Below are 18676 nucleotides of genomic sequence, written 5' to 3' on the forward strand. Positions count from 1 at the left end.
GCAAAACAGACAGTAGAAACGAGCAAAGAAGATGGATAGAAAACAAACGAATATACAAATTACAACGAACAAAAAAAACTAAAAAAAAAACAAAAAACAAAAAAAAAAATGGATAAGGCAAAAAAAGTGGTTAAGGCGAAAAAAAAGAAAAAAATGGATAAAAAAAAAAAGAAAAAAAAAACAAAAAGGGGTATGATTCCTGCTTTGGGTGCAGGAGGTCCCGGGTTCATATCCCGGACGAGCCCTACCGTTTTGACCGTGCTGAAGAGTAGGTGGAGCTCACCCACGTTTGTTAAAAAAAAAAAAAAAAAAAATGCATAAGGCGTCGGACTTCGGATCTGAAGATTACAGGTTCGAATGCTGTCACGCTTGTGTTTTTCCAGTAAAAAAGAAAAAAAAAAAAAAAAGAAAAAAAAAATGGGTAAGGCGTCGGACTTCGTATCCGAAGATTGCGTGTTTGATTCCTCTCTCGGTCGTGTTTTTCCAGATCTGAAAAAGAAACATACCGTTTTAGTGTAGCACTTGAGCAGTACGAAACCGTGTGAATGTTGCTGTTGACCATTTTCTGCTTGGAGATGCTCTTCAGCTTAAAACACGCACAACAAGACCGGTGTTAACTAGCGAATTGGTTTGCATATTGCCGTCGCCGCGTGTTTTTGACTGGCACTTGCATATCTAAAATAACGTCGGAAAGTAACTCGTTCGGCTTATGAGTCACATCAAGTATGTGTGTTAATTTTGACGAAACTAGCTCTGCAGGTTGTCATGCAATTCTGTTACCTCTCAGAAATGATTATGAAATAAAAGTGAACTACGTGACGAGTGTGACGTTAGGAAAACATTAGGCAACATGGGGAGGTTCTGTATGGGACCAATCAACCCAAACGAGTACTGTGTGACGTGCTAACCGGCATATACTCACCGAGGCAGCGCGGCTAGCTCAGTCGGTAGAACATAAGGCTCTTAATCCCAGGGTCGTGGGTTCGAGCCCCACGTGGGGAAAACGGAATTTTGTTCCTCTGCAGATGTAACTTACCGTTCTTCTGATTAACGTGATGTAATGGAAATAGCAACTTTAAACTTTGCCTACGTCTCCGTCAGTCGCTACGAAACTGTATTTGAAGGTGAAGGTGATTTTGTAGACATGTGTGAAAGACATGTTCTGAAATGCAAGTGGTGTTATTTGGAGAGCACTTCCTTTACGTGTCAGATGTGTAGGCAAGCAGTAATGGGTCGCCATAGCTGCAAATATTAGACGGTAATATGAAGTGTTATCAGCTGAAGTCTGACGATCCAGACGACCGTAAGGATGAAGTACGCAAAAGTATCGCTAGGCCGCGCCTATTTAGCTCAGTGGCAGAGCACTGGTCTAGTAAACCAGGGGTCGTGAGTTCGATCCTCACAGTAGGCAGACGAATTTTGGATATCAGTTGCGCGTCGTGGCCTTATAGCAAACAGTATCTGGGATGACTAACAATTAGCGAGAGGCGTTTTATTAAGAATTACTCTCAGATGTGATTAAGGCGAATGGCGCAGATAAAGCATTTGCCAAAGCGGTACAGCATAAGGTGGGATGGGACAGTCTGAAATATATTTTATAGATGTATTTCTCACATATCTCAGAGCCTTCCGCGGTTGTCGTCGTCGTCGTCGTCGTCGTCGTCGCCGCCGCCGCCACTTCTGCAGAAGTAGCAAATGGACATCGTAGCAAATGCGGCGAGGGACGCCCTGCCTTACATTTCCGAATGCACAAAGTGTGTGGTTTAGTTTCCCAGTCTATATTTGGTAGGTCTCGTAGCAGGTTGAATGTATCAAATGGGTGGGAAAGAGCAAGGGGCAGCGTCTGTGTAGAACGAAAACACAACTCCTCAGTGGTGTGAGCGTTTTGAGATGAGTCGTATATAAGTTCCACTTGTTTGTCAGTGACCGTGTGGCCTAATGGATAAGGCGTCGGACTTCGTATCCGAAGATTGCGTGTTTGATTCCTCTCTCGGTCGTGTTTTTCCAGATCTGAAAAAGAAACATACCGTTTTAGTGTAGCACTTGAGCAGTACGGAACCGTGTGAATGTTGCTGTTGACCATTTTCTGCTTGGAGATGCTCTTCAGCTTAAAACACGCACAACAAGACCGGTGTTAACTAGCGAATTGGTTTGCATATTGCCGTCGCCGCGTGTTTTTGACTGGCACTTGCATATCTAAAATAACGTCGGAAAGTAACTCGTTCGGCTTATGAGTCACATCAAGTATGTGTGTTAATTTTGACGAAACTAGCTCTGCAGGTTGTCATGCAATTCTGTTACCTCTCAGAAATGATTATGAAATAAAAGTGAACTACGTGACGAGTGTGACGTTAGGAAAACATTAGGCAACATGGGGAGGTTCTGTATGGGACCAATCAACCCAAACGAGTACTGTGTGACGTGCTAACCGGCATATACTCACCGAGGCAGCGCGGCTAGCTCAGTCGGTAGAACATAAGGCTCTTAATCCCAGGGTCGTGGGTTCGAGCCCCACGTGGGGAGGAACGGAATTTTGTTCCTCTGCAGATGTAACTTACCGTTTTTCTGATTAACGTGATGTAATGGAAATAGCAACTTTAAACTTTGCCTACGTCTCCGTCAGTCGCTACGAAACTGTATTTGAAGGTGAAGGTGATTTTGTAGACATGTGTGAAAGACATGTTCTGAAATGCAAGTCGTGTTATTTGGAGAGCACTTCCTTTACGTGTCAGATGTGTAGGCAAGCAGTAATGGGTCGCCATAGCTGCAAATATTAGACGGTAATATGAAGTGTTATCAGCTGAAGTCTGACGATCCAGACGACCGTAAGGATGAAGTACGCAAAAGTATCGCTAGGCCACGCCTCTTTAGCTCAGTGGCAGAGCACTGGTCTAGTAAACCAGGGATCGTGAGTTCGATCCTCACAGTAGTCAGACGAATTTTGGATATCAGTTGCGCGTCGTGGCCTTATAGCAAACTGTACCTGGGATGACTAACAATTAGCGAGAGGCGTTTTATTAAGAATTACTCTCAGATGTGATTAAGGCGAATGGCGCAGATAAAGCATTTGCCAAAGCGGTACAGCATAAAGTGGGATGGGACAGTCTGAAATATATTTTATAGATGTATTTCTCACATATCTCAGAGCCTTCCGCGGTTGTCGTCGCCGTCGTCGTCGTCGTCGTCGCCGCCGCCACTTCTGCAGAAGTAGCAAATGGACATCGTAGCAAATGCGGCGAGGGACGCCCTGCCTTACATTTCCGAATGCACAAAGTGTGTGGTTTAGTTTCCCAGTCTATATTTGGTAGGTCTCGTAGCAGGTTGAATGTATCAAATGGGTGGGAAAGAGCAAGGGGCAGCGTCTGTGTAGAACGAAAACACAACTCCTCAGTGGTGTGAGCGTTTTGAGATGAGTCGTATATAAGTACCACTTGATTGTCAGTGACTGTGTGGCCTAATGGATAAGGCGTCGGACTTCGTATCCGAAGATTGCGTGTTTGATTCCTCTCTCGGTCGTGTTTTTCCAGATCTGAAAAAGAACATACCATTTTAGTGTAGCACTTGAGCAGTACGAAACCGTGTGAATGTTGCTGTTGACCATTTTGAGCTTGGAGATGCTCTTCAGCTTAAAACACGCACAACAAGACCGGTGTTAACTAGCGAATTGGTTTGCATATTGCCGTCGCCGCGTGTTTTTGACTGGCACTTGCACATCTAAAATAACGTCGGAAAGTAACTCGTTCGGCTTATGAGTCACATCAAGTATGTGTGTTAATTTTGACGAAACTAGCTCTGCAGGTTGTCATGCAATTCTGTTACCTCTCAGAAATGATTATGAAATAAAAGTGAACTACGTGACGAGTGTGACGTTAGGAAAACATTAGGCAACATGGGGAGGTTCTGTATGGGACCAATCAACCCAAACGAGTACTGTGTGACATGCTAACCGGCATATACTCACCGAGGCAGCGCGGCTAGCTCAGTCAGTAGAACATAAGGTTCTTAATCCCAGGGTCGTGGGTTCGAGCCCCACGTGGGGAGGAACGGAGTTTTGTTCCTCTGCAGATGTAACTTACCGTTTTTCTGATTAACGTGATGTAATGGAAATAGCAACTTTAAACTTTGCCTACGTCTCCGTCAGTCGCTACGAAACTGTATTTGAAGGTGAAGGTGATTTTGTAGACATGTGTGAAAGACATGTTCTGAAATGCAAGTTGTGTTATTTGGAGAGCACTTCCTTTACGTGTCAGATGTGTAGGCAAGCAGTAATGGGTCGCCATAGCTGCAAATATTAGACGGTAATATGAAGTGTTGTCAGCTGAAGTCTGATGATCCAGACGACCGTAAGGATGAAGTACGCAAAAGTACCGCTAGGCCGCGCCTCTTTAGCTCAGTGGCAGAGCACTGGTCTAGTAAACCAGGGGTCGTGAGTTCGATCCTCACAGGAGGCAGACGAATTTTGGATATCAGTTGCGCGTCGTGGCCTTATAGCAAACAGTATCTGGGATGACTAACAATTAGCGAGAGGCGTTTTATTAAGAATTACTCTCAGATGTGATTAAGGCGAATGGCGCAGATAAAGCATTTGCCAAAGCGGTACAGCATAAGGTGGGATGGGACAGTCTGAAATATATTTTATAGATGTATTTCTCACATATCTCAGAGCCTTCCGCGGTTGTCGTCGTCGTCGTCGTCGTCGTCGTCGTCGTCGTCGTCGTCGCCGCCACTTCTGCAGAAGTAGCAAATGGACATCGTAGCAAATGCGGCGAGGGACGCCCTGCCTTACATTTCCGAATGCACAAAGTGTGTGGTTTAGTTTCCCAGTCTATATATGGTAGGTCTCGTAGCAGGTTGAATGTATCAAATGGGTGGGAAAGAGCAAGGGGCAGCGTCTGTGTAGAACGAAAACACAACTCCTCAGTGGTGTGAGCGTTTTGAGATGAGTCGTATATAAGTTCCACTTGTTTGTCAGTGACCGTGTGGCCTAATGGATAAGGCGTCGGACTTCGTATCCGAAGATTGCGTGTTTGATTCCTCTCTCGGTCGTGTTTTTCCAGATCTGAAAAAGAAACATACCGTTTTAGTGTAGCACTTGAGCAGTACGAAACCGTGTGAATGTTGCTGTAGACCATTTTCTGCTTGGAGATGCTCTTCAGCTTAAAACACGCACAACAAGACCGGTGTTAACTAGCGAATTGGTTTGCATATTGCCGTCGCCGCGTGTTTTTGACTGGCACTTGCATATCTAAAATAACGTCGGAAAGTAACTCGTGCGGCTTATGAGTCACATCAAGTATGTGTGTTAATTTTGACGAAACTAGCTCTGCAGGTTGTCATGCAATTCTGTTACCTCTCAGAAATGATTATGAAATAAAAGTGAACTACGTGACGAGTGTGACGTTAGGAAAACATTAGGCAACATGGGGAGGTTCTGTATGGGACCAATCAACCCAAACGAGTACTGTGTGACGTGCTAACCGGCATATACTCACCGAGGCAGCGCGGCTAGCTCAGTCGGTAGAACATAAGGCTCTTAATCCCAGGGTCGTGGGTTCGAGCCCCACGTGGGGAGGAACGGAATTTTGTTCCTCTGCAGATGTAACTTACCGTTTTTCTGATTAACGTGATGTAATGGAAATAGCAACTTTAAACTTTGCCTACGTCTCCGTCAGTCGCTACGAAACTGTATTTGAAGGTGAAGGTGATTTTGTAGACATGTGTGAAAGACATGTTCTGAAATGCAAGTGGTGTTATTTGGAGAGCACTTCGTTTACGTGTCAGATGTGTAGCCAAGCAGTAATGGGTCGCCATAGCTGCAAATATTAGACGGTAATATGAAGTGTTGTCAGCTGAAGTCTGATGATCCAGACGACCGTAAGGATGAAGTACGCAAAAGTACCGCTAGGGCGCGCCTCTTTAGCTCAGTGGCAGAGCACTGGTCTAGTAAACCAGGGGTCGTGAGTTCGCTCCTCACAGGAGGCAGACGAATTTTGGATATCAGTTGCGCGTCGTGGCCTTATAGCAAACAGTATCTGGGATGACTAACAACTAGCGAGAGACGTTTTATTAAGAATTACTCTCAGATGTGATTAAGGCGAATGGCGCAGATAAAGCATTTGCCAAAGCGGTACAGCATAAGGTGGGATGGGACAGTCTGAAATATATTTTATAGATGTAATTCTCACATATCACAGAGCCTTCCGCGGTTGTCGTCGTCGTCGCCGCCGCCGCCGCCACTTCTGCAGAGGTAGCAAATGGACATCGTAGCAAATGCGGCGAGGGACGCCCTGCCTTACATTTCCGAATGCACAAAGTGTGTGGTTTAGTTTCCCAGTCTATATTTGGTAGGTCTCGTAGCAGGTTGAATGTATCAAATGGGTGGGAAAGAGCAAGGGGCAGCGTCTGTGTAGAACGAAAACACAACTCCTCAGTGGTGTGAGCGTTTTGAGATGAGTCGTATATAAATTCCACTTGTTTGTCAGTGACCGTGTGGCCTAATGGATAAGGCGTCGGACTTCGTATCCGAAGATTGCGTGTTTGATTCCTCTCTCGGTCGTGTTTTTCCAGATCTGAAAAAGAAACATACCGTTTTAGTGTAGCACTTGAGCAGTACGAAACCTTGTGAATGTTGCTGTTGACCATTTTCTGCTTGGAGATGCTCTTCAGCTTAAAACACGCACAACAAGACCGGTCTTAACTAGCGAATTGGTTTGCATATTGCCGTCGCCGCGTGTTTTTGACTGGCACTTGCACATCTAAAATAACGTCGGAAAGTAACTCGTTCGGCTTATGAGTCACATCAAGTATGTGTGTTAATTTTGACGAAACTAGATCTGCAGGTTGTCATGCAATTCTGTTACCTCTCAGAAATGATTATGAAATAAAAGTGAACTACGTGACGAGTGTGACGTTAGGAAAACATTAGGCAACATGGGGAGGTTCTGTATGGGACCAATCAACCCAAACGAGTACTGTGTGACGTGCTAATCGGCATATACTCACCGAGGCAGCGCGACTAGCTCAGTCGGTAGAACATAAGGCTCTTAATCCCAGGGTCGTGGGTTCGAGCCCCACGTGGGGTTGAACGGAATTTTGTTCCTCTGCAGATGTAACTTACCGTTTTTCTGATTAACGTGATGTAATGGAAATAGCAACTTTAAACTTTGCCTACGTCTCCGTCAGTCGCTACGAAACTGTATTTGAAGGTGAAGGTGATTTTGTAGACATGTGTGAAAGACATGTTCTGAAATGCAAGTTGTGTTATTTGGAGAGCACTTCGTTTACGTGTCAGATCTGTAGCCAAGCAGTAATGGGTCGCCATAGCTGCAAATATTAGACGGTAATATGAAGTGTTGTCAGCTGAAGTCTGATGATCCAGACGACCTTAAGGATGAAGTACGCAAAAGTACCGCTAGGCCGCGCCTCTTTAGCTCAGTGGCAGAGCACTGGTCTAGTAAACCAGGGGTCGTGAGTTCGATCCTCACAGGAGGCAGACGAATTTTGGATATCAGTTGCGCGTCGTGGCCTTATAGCAAACAGTATCTGGGATGCCTAACAATTAGCGAGAGGCGTTTTATTAAGAATTACTCTCAGATGTGATTAAGGCGAATGGCACAGATAAAGCATTTGCCAAAGCGGTACAGCATAAGGTGGGATGGGACAGTCTGAAATATATTTTATAGATGTATTTCTCACATATCTCAGAGCCTTCCGCGGTTGTCGTCGTCGTCGTCGTCGTCGTCGTCGTCGTCGCCGCCGCCACTTCTGCAGAAGTAGCAAATGGACATCGTAGCAAATGCGGCGAGGGACGCCCTGCCTTACATTTCCGAATGCACAAAGTGTGTGGTTTAGTTTCCCAGTCTATATTTGGTAGGTCTCGTAGCAGGTTGAATGTATCAAATGGGTGGGAAAGAGCAAGGGGCAGCGTCTGTGTAGAACGAAAACACAACTCCTCAGTGGTGTGAGCGTTTTGAGATGAGTCGTATATAAGTTCCACTTGTTTGTCAGTGACCGTGTGGCCTAATGGATAGTCAGCCAGCGGCTGCGCTGGAGGTCGGACGTGCCGTGCTGTGTGCTGTGCTGCGTTAGCTCCGCGTGGTAAGTCTCTGCTCTTGCTGCAACGCGTCGCTGTCTATAGTATTTGTGTAGACATGAAAAAGAATTAAGAGATGTCGCAACCGCAACGAAAAGATACTTTGAAATTCACGTTTGATCGCAACTTTGTCCGACCGAGGTCATTTGATGTTGAACAGTGGTTAGAGGATGATGTTAAAATAGGACTTGATGATATTATCGGCATACATTTCTCGATTATGAACGGTGTGGTTTTCGTGAAACTTGCCAGTCCAGAATTGTGTGAAAGGATAGTTCGATCTTGTGGTGGCATTCTGAAATTTAAACATGCTGACGGAAATGTTGGGGAGGTTACCGTTGCCCATGCTGATCTAGGTATTCGGACCGTGCGAGTCTTTGAACTTCCCTTTGAAATTACAAGTGACCAGATAAATGCTGTTATTGCTCCATATGGGAAAGTTTTGAGTAATATTGCCGAACGGTGGTCTGCTGCACACAAATTCCCTGTTTTGAATGGTGTGCGCCAATTAAAAGTCGAATTGCAGAAGCACATTCCGTCGTTTATAAACGTCTGCGGATATAGAGCTGTTGTGATGTATGATGACCAACCGAAAACGTGTGCTGTCTGCAATTTACCAGGCCACGTTCGTGCAGAATGTGTTCAAAGGCGAGTGGCGCAACTGCCTGCTGGCGATGCCGTCAGGCCCCCTGCTATGTCAACGCTGCCCGTGACATACGTCGCCGTAGCGCGCGGTTTTGCAAGTGCCACTGAGCCCCCCGAAGTTACTACGAATACCGACCCACAAGCGACCGACCAACCGACCGACTCAGGTGTAGCATCTGTAGACACTCAACCCTCCTGCGAAGACATATCTGCTCCTGCCCTTGTCGCCGTGGAATCGCCCAATGAGGCAATGGATACGGACGCGACCTCAGTCGCTTCGGGTAGTGCTCCTCTGCATCCTGGAGCTTCTTTAGGAGGTATCAAAAGCGTATCAGGTGCACAGAAAACGGACTCGCAACCAGCCGTTTCTAGTGGTGCTCCTCCGAATCCTGCAGCTGCCTTAGGCACTGACCACAGCCCGTCAAGTGCAATGAAATCAGACCTGGCGTCAGTCACTTCGAGTAGTGCTACTTTGCAACCTGAGGCTTCTTCAGGTACCGTCCAAAGTCCACCACGAGACGCATCTCCCAAGAAATCTAAAAAACGGAGGATCGCGCGTCAAGGTGCAGAGCAGACTGCACCACAACTGCGTGAACAGGCGAAGCAAATAGGGGGCAAAATACGTCAATCTGCATCTGAGAACTTGCAGTGCAATCAGCAGTCATCTAACGAAGACCCTGTGTCCTTGGATAGTACCTCCGGTTCTGCCAGTTTGCCCTCCGATGACGTAGCAATTACCCGAACCGAAGATAAAAATCACCAGCAAACACCTGAATATAGTGCACCACTTGATGACGAACCGATGACAGGGCTGTCGAATCCGTGGGCAGACGATGTCGACGACACTACAAAGGAGGACGAAATTATGGACACCACAGGAACCGTTACAGTCACCACGATGGCCACACCACGAGATGACGTCGTCTTGAATGTCATCGCCGCGACGGATACTGTCCCAGACACGGAGAAGCCGACTGATCCCTTCCCAAGTCATGAATATTTCTAGTCTGAACGGTTTTACTGACTTGTGTCCACATGTCTCTCGGGTCAGATTTCTTAATGTTTTTTCGAAATGATATGTTGCCAGAGTTTTTCCTAATTACACTCCCGTCTTGGCTAACGTAGGTCCGTTGCAGGCCTATAAGATCGCTACGCTGAACATCAATAAAATTTGTAGCCCATTTAATTTACAAAATTTAAAAGATTTCCTGTATGCAGCTGATGTGGACATTTTGTTTTTACAAGAAGTAACAAACATCGAACTTGACTTCATACAGGGGTATAATGCTATAGTCAATCCTGGAATTGGATGTGATTTGGGTACCGCATTTCTTTTCAAAGAGGGCGTCGTCATTACAGACGTAACAAAACTGCCTAACGGCAGAGGCATTGCCGGCACGCTTTATAACACCAGGATTATTAATATCTATGCCCCATCTGGTTCTACCAATCGGTGCCAACGAGCACAGTTTTTTAAGGAGGGAATTGTTCCTTTGTTTGGTGTACACTGCACCCATACCATCCTTGGAGGCGACTTTAACAGTGTCATACATGCCAAAGACCAAACTCCGAACTACAACAAATCGCCGGACCTGGAACGTATCGTCACCGACCTCCGTTTAACTGATTCGTGGGAGCAAAAGCACGGCGCGGCACCCGGCTTTACCCACCTCACTAATCATTCAGCGAGCCGGTTGGATCGAATATATGTCTCGCCCAATCTGAAACACCGCATCCTGCAGTCTGAAGTTTGGCCAACCGTTTTTTCGGACCACGCTGCATATATATGCACATTAAATTTGGAACGACAAGGAACCTGTCGATATAAAGGGCCATGGAAACTTAACGTTTCACACTTAAAAGATCCTGCCTGTCGAGAAGCCTTTCTCACCACTTGGAGAGCCTGCGAGACAAAACTCATCTCTTACCACTCGACTTTGGATTGGTGGCTCAAATGCGCCAAACCTCAGATCCGGAGATGTTTCATCAACTACTCCCGGGAGAAGAGCTTTTGGCGGAAAAGAAGGATAGAATTTTACTTTCATTGTCTCCGAGGACTCTACCTGCAAGGTGCTACAGCTATTGGGAACCTTGGGAGAATTAAAAAAATCGAGGCAAAAATACTGACATTAAGGCGACAACAGCTTGAAGGATATCAAATAAGGTCAAGAGCAGAGATTGTGGCGCAAAAAGAAGCCACTTCGGTATATCATATGGTTCGTGAAACTAAACGAGGATTCCGCAAAATACTGACGGAGCTTAAAACTGATAATGGAACCACCTTGACAATGCACAATGACATAATAGCAGAAATACTAACCCATTTCGACAACTTGTTTTCACATAAAGAGGTAGACGAAAAAGCACAGGACGATTTACTGACCCACCTGCAAGGACGCGTTGGTAACGCGTACGCGGAAGCTCTAATAGCGGAGGCGACCGAAGACGATGTACACTATGCTGTCTATCAAAGTGCAAAAAATAAATCCCCTGGAGCTGACGGCATACCAGCAGAATTTTATCAAGTCTTCTGGGAACATATAAAACATAGAATTACATGCATCTGTAATGAACTTCTGAACCTCAATAAGGAGATACCGAAAGATTTTCGCGAAGGTATGATAGTGTTAATCGCAAAAAAATCGGCTGGCAAGAAAATTGGAAATTTGAGACCAATCACTCTGCTGAACAGTGACTATAAAATTTTTTCGCGGCTCTTAGCCCACAGACTTAAAAATGTAATGGCCAGCGTCACCGGCCCATATCAGTCTAGCGTGGGCAAAGGTAGGAAAATTCAGCAGACGCTGTCCGACTACCGCGACATAATTTCAATAGCAGAAGTATGTCGACTAAAATGTGCCATCGTGTCGTTAGATTTCGATAAAGCCTTCGACAGGATCAGCCACTCCTACCTCCTGAAAACGATAGGCGCAATGGGTTTTCCGCCGAGATTCGTCGACCTCATACGACGTTTGGTAACGACTAACTCCTCCAGAATCATCATAAATGGACAGCCCAGCCGGCCAGTCGAGATCGCATGTTCCGTCAGGCAAGGTTGTCCGTTGTCCATGGCACTTTTTGCCATGGCCATCGAACCTTTGCTCGCTACCTTGACTCAGCGGTTACAAGGATTGCAAATACGAGGAAACAAAATAATATGTAAAGCTTATGCGGACGATGTTGGGTTTCTCGTTATGAATGTAGCGGAAGTCGAGACGGCAATGCACATAATAGAAAAATACGAACGAGCGTCAGCCGCGAGGTTAAACAAAACCAAGTCCGGCATATTCAATATCGGACGTGGCATTGGCATGCGCACACACGGTCAGTTACGTGAGCTAACAGCCTTGAAGTGTCTCGGCATTGATTTCCGAAAAAATATACGTCAAACTATTGCGGCCAACTATAGACAAGTACTAACTACCATACGAGCTAGTGTACGGACACATAGTATTCGACAATTAAATGAAATTCAGAGAGTGTCTTTAGCGAACGTCTCTATTACTTCCAAAGTCAATTCTGTCGGCCAGATACTGCCAATACCTGCCGGCATCGCCAAACAAATTATGTCAGCAATAGGCTATTTTGTGAGCCGTGGCCACATATTTAAAATCCAGTATGACACTCTGACGCTCGCCACTAATAATGGCGGCTTAAACTTAACGAATGTTACTAAAAAGTCGCAGGCTCTGTACATCTCCAATACGTTTCAACAATGGAGACAATCCAGCAGCTGTATCGCCGCGCACTTGCTATCTGAAATAGCTCCAGATGACCTCTCTCCACCCATTAATGTGCAGCACATACCGAGCAGACTTTACCATTTACGATGGTTTTTAATAGAATATAGCTACCTACATTCAAGAATTCCGGAAAAAGACATGACAAACGTAAAAGAAATATATGGCAAATTGATGGGAGAAAAGAAGAACAACAAAATAGAACAAAACTATCCATGTTCTAACTGGAAAGTGATATGGGCAAATATTCATAACCGTAACTTAGCTACTCATCTGAAAGCAGCATGGTACTTTGTTGTAAATAGGAAAGTTGCAACAAACTCGAAACTTCATACGATCCACTTAGCGGATTCGCCTTTGTGTGCAACGTGTAGTTTAATTGATAACGAAGAACATCGTTTCGTGTGTGACAAGGTTAAAGATATCTGGCTGAATGTCCGACGAAAGCTGGCACTCATCCTTCGAACGTCACCTAACGCTATAACGCCTGCGGACTTTTTGACACCGGATGATGTACCCTTTCCTAAAACGAAACGCAACGCAGTCAATTGGCTGAAAGCGGCAACGGTACATTACCTCTTCACGAAGGAAGAGAAAAGCCAAGAGGATTTTTGGATCTATCTGCTAACTGAGCATCACATGTTACTGAAGACTAGTAAATATAAAGAAACATACGCAAATTTTTTAATCAAGACCTTGATGTAAAAGAATTAACAAGAAATATCTGCGGACACAGAAGACAAACGTAAGAGAGTGTTCACCACTACTAACTTACTTTACAATCGTGGAAAAAAAAATATTATTTTAGTTTTTACCGGAATTGCCGTTCTTTGAGTTCAACGTTTATTAATTTATTTTTCAAGAAGCCATTATAAATAGTTGCTTCTCACCGAATATGGTTTTTTTTTTTAAGCATTTTCAGAGAGAAGAGGCAGTTTCGGAATGCCCTCTGGCGTTTCTTTGTCAAGGAAGCCTACTTGCTTTAAGTGTGACAACAAAAAACAGTGATGAAGAAGGAAACGAACTGAACATAACATCTGTTTCTACCTACTGAAGATTTCATTCTTTTTTCACATTATCAATAAGCCCAAAGAAGGGGTACATTAGTTTCTCCACGATAAAGGGATTAACTTTGTCTCATCAGTTTATGGTTATGTACATGGCGTGAGAAGCCGACGCCGTTGAAGGCGAATTATGGAGAGCGCAAGGATGGGCTAAAAGGGGTGATGGGAGGCCCAAAAAAAATGCGAAAAAAAAATGGATAAGGCGTCGGACTTCGTATCCGAAGATTGCGTGTTTGATTCCTCTCCCGGTCGTGTTTTTCCAGATCTGAAAAAGAAACATACCGTTTTAGTGTAGCACTTGAGCAGTACGAAACCGTGTGAATGTTGCTGTTGACCATTTTCTGCTTGGAGATGCTCTTCAGCTTAAAACACGCACAACAAGACCGGTCTTAACTAGCGAATTGGTTTGCATATTGCCGTCGCCGCGTGTTTTTGACTGGCACTTGCACATCTAAAATAACGTCGGAAAGTAACTCGTTCGGCTTATGAGTCACATCAAGTATGTGTGTTAATTTTGACGAAACTAGCTCTGCAGGTTGTCATGCAATTCTGTTACCTCTCAGAAATGATTATGAAATAAAAGTGAACTACGTGACGAGTGTGACGTTAGGAAAACATTAGGCAACATGGGGAGGTTCTGTATGGGACCAGTCAACCCAAACGAGTACTGTGTGACGTGCTAACCGGCATATACTCACCGAGGCAGCGCGGCTAGCTCAGTCGGTAGAACATAAGGCTCTTAATCCCAGGGTCGTGGGTTGGAGCCCCACGTGGAGAGGAACGGAATTTTGTTCCTCTGCAGATGTAACTTACCGTTTTTCTGATTAACGTGATGTAAGGGAAATAGCAACTTTAAACTTTGCCTACGTCTCCGTCAGTCGCTACGAAACTGTATTTGAAGGTGAAGGTGATTTTGTAGACATGTGTGAAAGACATGTTCTGAAATGCAAGTGGTGTTATTTGGAGAGCACTTCGTTTACGTGTCAGATGTGTAGCCAAGCAGTAATGGGTCGCCATAGCTGCAAATATTAGACGGTAATATGAAGTGTTGTCAGCTGAAGTCTGATGATCCAGACGACCGTAAGGATGAAGTACGCAAAAGTCCGGCTAGGCCGCGCCTCTTTAGCTCAGTGGCAGAGCACTGGTCTAGTAAACCAGGGGTCGTGAGTTCGATCCTCACAAGAGGCAGACGAATTTTGGATATCAGTTGCGCGTCGTGGCCTTATAGCAAACAGTATCTGGGATGACTAACAATTAGCGAGAGGCGTTTTATTAAGAATTACTCTCAGATGTGATTAAGGCGAATGGCGCAGATAAAGCATTTGCCAAAGCGGTACAGCATAAGGTGGGATGGGACAGTCTGAAATATATTTTATAGATGTATTTCTCACATATCTCAGAGCCTTCCGCGGTTGTCGTCGTCGTTGTCGCCGCCGCCGCCACTTCTGCAGAAGTAGCAAATGGACATCGTAGCAAATGCGGCGAGGGAAGCCCTGCCTTACATTTCCGAATGCACAAAGTGTGTGGTTTAGTTTCCCAGTCTATATCTGGTAGGTCTCGTAGCAGGTTGAATGTATCAAATGGGTGGGAAAGAGCAAGGGGGCAGCGTCTGTGTAGAACGAAAACACAACTCCTCAGTGGTGTGAGCGTTTTGAGATGAGTCGTATATAAGTTCCACTTGTTTGTCAGTGACCGTGTGGCCTAATGGATAAGGCGTCGGACTTCGTATCCGAACATTGCGTGTTTGATTCCTCTCTCGGTCGTGTTTTTCCAGATCTGAAAAAGAAACATACCGTTTTAGTGTAGCACTTGAGCAGTACGGAACCGTGTGAATGTTGCTGTTGACCATTTTCTGCTTGGAGATGCTCTTCAGCTTAAAACACGCACAACAAGACCGGTGTTAACTAGCGAATTGGTTTGCATATTGCCGTCGCCGCGTGTTTTTGACTGGCACTTGCACATCTAAAATAACGTCGGAATGTAACTCGTTCGGCTTATGAGTCACATCAAGTATGTGTGTTAATTTTGACGAAACTAGCTCTGCAGGTTGTCATGCAATTCTGTTACCTCTCAGAAATGATTATGAAATAAAAGTGAACTACGTGACGAGTGTGACGTTAGGAAAACATTAGGCAACATGGGGAGGTTCTGTATGGGACCAATCAACCCAAACGAGTACTATGTGACGTGCTAACTGGCATATACTCACCGAGGCAGCGCGGCTAGCTCAGTCGGTAGAACAAAAGGCTGTTAATCCCAGGGTCGTGGGTTCGAGCCCCACGTGGGAAGGAACGGAATTTTGTTCCTCTGCAGATGTAACTTACCGTTTTTCTGATTAACGTGATGTAATGGAAATAGCAACTTTAAACTTTGCCTACGTCTCCGTCAGTCGCTACGAAACTGTATTTGAAGGTGAAGGTGATTTTGTAGACATGTGTGAAAGACATGTTCTGAAATGCAAGTGGTGTTATTTGGAGAGCACATCCTTTACGTGTCAGATGTGTAGGCAAGCAGTAATGGGTCGCCATAGCTGCAAATATTAGACGGTAATATGAAGTGTTATCAGCTGAAGTCTGATGATCCAGACGACCGTAAGGATGAAGTACGCAAAAGTACCGCTAGGCCGCGCCTCTTTAGCTCAGTGGCAGAGCACTGGTCTAGCAAACCAGGGGTCGTGAGTTCGATCCTCACAGGAGGCAGACGAATTTTGGATATCAGTTGCGCGTCGTGGCCTTATAGCAAACAGTATCTGGGATGACTAACAATTAGCGAGAGGCGTTTTATTAAAAATTACTCTCAGATGTGATTAAGGCGAATGGCGCAGATAAAGCATTTGCCAAAGCGGTACAGCATAAGGTGGGATGGGACAGTCAGATATATATTTTATAGATGTATTTCTCACATATCTCAGAGCCTTCCGCGGTTGTCGTCGTCGTCGTCGTCGTCGTCGTCGTCGTCGTCGCCGCCGCCGCCACTTCTGCAGAAGTAGCAAATGGACATCGTAGCAAATGCGGCGAGGAACGCCCTGCCTTACATTTCCGAATGCACAAAGTGTGTGGTTTAGTTTCCCAGTCTATATTTGGTAGGTCTCGTAGCAGGTTGAATGTATCAAATGGGTGGGAAAGAGCAAGGGGCAGCGTCTGTGTAGAACGAAAACACAACTCCTCAGTGGTGTGAGCGTTTTGAGATGAGTCGTATATAAGTTCCACTTGTTTGTCAGTGACCGTGTGGCCTAATGGATAAGGCGTCGGACTTCGTATCCGAAGATTGCGTGTTTGATTCCTCTCTCGGTCGTGTTTTTCCAGATCTGAAAAAGAAACATACCGTTTTAGTGTAGCACTTGAGCAGTACGGAACCGTGTGAATGTTGCTGTTGACCATTTTCTGCTTGGAGATGCTCTTCAGCTTAAAACACGCACAACAAGACCGGTGTTAACTAGCGAATTGGTTTGCATATTGCCGTCGCCGCGTGTTTTTGACTGGCACTTGCACATCTAAAATAACGTCGGAAAGTAACTCGTTCGGCTTATGAGTCACATCAAGTATGTGTGTTAATTTTGACGAAACTAGCTCTGCAGGTTGTCATGCAATTCTGTTACCTCTCAGAAATGATTATGAAATAAAAGTGAACTACGTGACGAGTGTGACGTTAGGAAAACATTAGGCAACATGGGGAGGTTCTGTATGGGACCAGTCAACCCAAACGAGTACTATGTGACGTGCTAACTGGCATATACTCACCGAGGCAGCGCGGCTAGCTCAGTCGGTAGAACAAAAGGCTGTTAATCCCAGGGTCGTGGGTTCGAGCCCCACGTGGGAAGGAACGGAATTTTGTTCCTCTGCAGATGTAACTTACCGTTTTTCTGATTAACGTGATGTAATGGAAATAGCAACTTTAAACTTTGCCTACGTCTCCGTCAGTCGCTACGAAACTGTATTTGAAGGTGAAGGTGATTTTGTAGACATGTGTGAAAGACATGTTCTGAAATGCAAGTGGTGTTATTTGGAGAGCACATCCTTTACGTGTCAGATGTGTAGGCAAGCAGTAATGGGTCGCCATAGCTGCAAATATTAGACGGTAATATGAAGTGTTATCAGCTGAAGTCTGATGATCCAGACGACCGTAAGGATGAAGTACGCAAAAGTACCGCTAGGCCGCGCCTCTTTAGCTCAGTGGCAGAGCACTGGTCTAGCAAACCAGGGGTCGTGAGTTCGATCCTCACAGGAGGCAGACGAATTTTGGATATCAGTTGCGCGTCGTGGCCTTATAGCAAACAGTATCTGGGATGACTAACAATTAGCGAGAGGCGTTTTATTAAAAATTACTCTCAGATGTGATTAAGGCGAATGGCGCAGATAAAGCATTTGCCAAAGCGGTACAGCATAAGGTGGGATGGGACAGTCAGATATATATTTTATAGATGTATTTCTCACATATCTCAGAGCCTTCCGCGGTTGTCGTCGTCGTCGTCGTCGTCGTCGTCGCCGCCGCCGCCACTTCTGCAGAAGTAGCAAATGGACATCGTAGCAAATGCGGCGAGGAACGCCCTGCCTTACATTTCCGAATGCACAAAGTGTGTGGTTTAGTTTCCCAGTCTATATTTGGTAGGTCTCGTAGCAGGTTGAATGTATCAAATGGGTGGGAAAGAGCAAGGGGCAGCGTCTGTGTAGAACGAAAACACAACTCCTCAGTGGTGTGAGCGTTTTGAGATGAGTCGTATATAAGTTCCACTTGTTTGTCAGTGACCGTGTGGCCTAATGGATAAGGCGTCGGACTTCGTATCCGAAGATTGCGTGTTTGATTCCTCTCTCGGTCGTGTTTTTCCAGATCTGAAAAAGAAACATACCGTTTTAGTGTAGCACTTGAGCAGTACGGAACCGTGTGAATGTTGCTGTTGACCATTTTCTGCTTGGAGATGCTCTTCAGCTTAAAACACGCACAACAAGACCGGTGTTAACTAGCGAATTGGTTTGCATATTGCCGTCGCCGCGTGTTTTTGACTGGCACTTGCACATCTAAAATAACGTCGGAAAGTAACTCGTTCGGCTTATGAGTCACATCAAGTATGTGTGTTAATTTTGACGAAACTAGCTCTGCAGGTTGTCATGCAATTCTGTTACCTCTCAGAAATGATT

The 18676-nt window shown here is 45.3% G+C and overlaps 7 non-coding genes across 7 annotated transcripts; all 7 read left to right on the plus strand.

Annotated features, from left to right (window-relative positions):
• The first annotated feature begins 1339 nt into the window (after positions 1–1339).
• Positions 1340–1411, plus strand: Trnat-agu (transfer RNA threonine (anticodon AGU)). Its single transcript has one exon. It is a non-coding gene; the product is annotated as a tRNA-Thr (tRNA).
• Positions 1412–4379: 2968 nt separating this feature from the next.
• On the plus strand, positions 4380–4451 carry Trnat-agu (transfer RNA threonine (anticodon AGU)). The gene has a single exon. It is a non-coding gene; the product is annotated as a tRNA-Thr (tRNA).
• Positions 4452–5910: 1459 nt separating this feature from the next.
• On the plus strand, positions 5911–5982 carry Trnat-agu (transfer RNA threonine (anticodon AGU)). The gene has a single exon. It is a non-coding gene; the product is annotated as a tRNA-Thr (tRNA).
• Positions 5983–7420: 1438 nt separating this feature from the next.
• Positions 7421–7492, plus strand: Trnat-agu (transfer RNA threonine (anticodon AGU)). The gene has a single exon. It is a non-coding gene; the product is annotated as a tRNA-Thr (tRNA).
• Positions 7493–14657: 7165 nt separating this feature from the next.
• Positions 14658–14729, plus strand: Trnat-agu (transfer RNA threonine (anticodon AGU)). The gene has a single exon. It is a non-coding gene; the product is annotated as a tRNA-Thr (tRNA).
• Positions 14730–16168: 1439 nt separating this feature from the next.
• Positions 16169–16240, plus strand: Trnaa-agc (transfer RNA alanine (anticodon AGC)). The gene has a single exon. It is a non-coding gene; the product is annotated as a tRNA-Ala (tRNA).
• Positions 16241–17699: 1459 nt separating this feature from the next.
• Positions 17700–17771, plus strand: Trnaa-agc (transfer RNA alanine (anticodon AGC)). Its single transcript has one exon. It is a non-coding gene; the product is annotated as a tRNA-Ala (tRNA).
• Positions 17772–18676: the final 905 nt, after the last annotated feature.

This window comes from Schistocerca gregaria, chromosome 4 (assembly GCF_023897955.1).
Source record: "Schistocerca gregaria isolate iqSchGreg1 chromosome 4, iqSchGreg1.2, whole genome shotgun sequence".
Classification (NCBI taxonomy): Eukaryota; Metazoa; Arthropoda; class Insecta; order Orthoptera; family Acrididae; genus Schistocerca; species Schistocerca gregaria.